Source organism: Octodon degus, unplaced genomic scaffold, assembly GCF_000260255.1.
Source record: "Octodon degus isolate 3935 unplaced genomic scaffold, OctDeg1.0 scaffold00208, whole genome shotgun sequence".
Taxonomy (NCBI): domain Eukaryota; kingdom Metazoa; phylum Chordata; class Mammalia; order Rodentia; family Octodontidae; genus Octodon; species Octodon degus.
The window spans coordinates 2,790,110-2,790,931 of record NW_004524784.1 but is presented as its reverse complement, the minus strand read 5'-3'; positions in this window follow the sequence as shown (position 1 = coordinate 2,790,931).

The following is an 822-nucleotide window of genomic DNA, read 5'->3' as shown; positions in this document are numbered from 1 at the left end:
AAAAAAAAAAAAAAAAAAAAAAAGTGCTAGCTGTCATTACTGTCATCATTGCTGCTGCTGGTGCAGAGAGCTTTGGAAAAGGCACAGTGCTTAGGAGACCAGAAAGAGTTTGGGGCGCATTTCATGACCTAAATTAGAGAATATTTCATCTTATACCAAGGAATCTTAACATTCTTTCTCTCTCTCGCTCTTGTTATGTAGCTCAGGCTGTCCTCAAATTCATGGCAATCCTCCTCCTTAGCCTCCCAAGTGCTGGGATTATAGGGATGTACCACCTGCCTGGCTAAAAACTTTATTTCAGAATAGGAATAACAGGAATATCAGGAAGTGACAATATTGTGAAATTGAGTTGTTGCAATCTTTGTCTTTTTAGTTATTCATATGCATATTTATTTATTTATTTATTTGTGTGTGTGTGTGTGTGTGTGTGTGTGGCCAGCTCAGCCCACCAGGGGGCGAGGCTGGCTGGCACGTGGTGCTGGGGGATTGAACCGTGGTCCCTGTGCTTTGCTAAGCTTGCTCTAAGTAGGTGCTTTAGACCACTGAGCCATCTCACCAGCCCAAGTTTCATTTTTTATTAATAAATGCTTATTGTACATAGAGATTATGTCTCACTTGTCCTTCTCACCCCTAACCCCATCTCTTGGTCCCTGTCCCTTTTGCAAAAGACATGTCTCCCTCTTCTTATCAATTGTTTCATCTTTTGTTCTTTATTTCTAGTTTGGGTTTCCAAAGCCATGTGGTATTGAAGCTGTGTGTCTGATTGATTTCACTTGATATTATGGTCTCAAGATGCATATTATTGGGTAATTAAGAAGATTA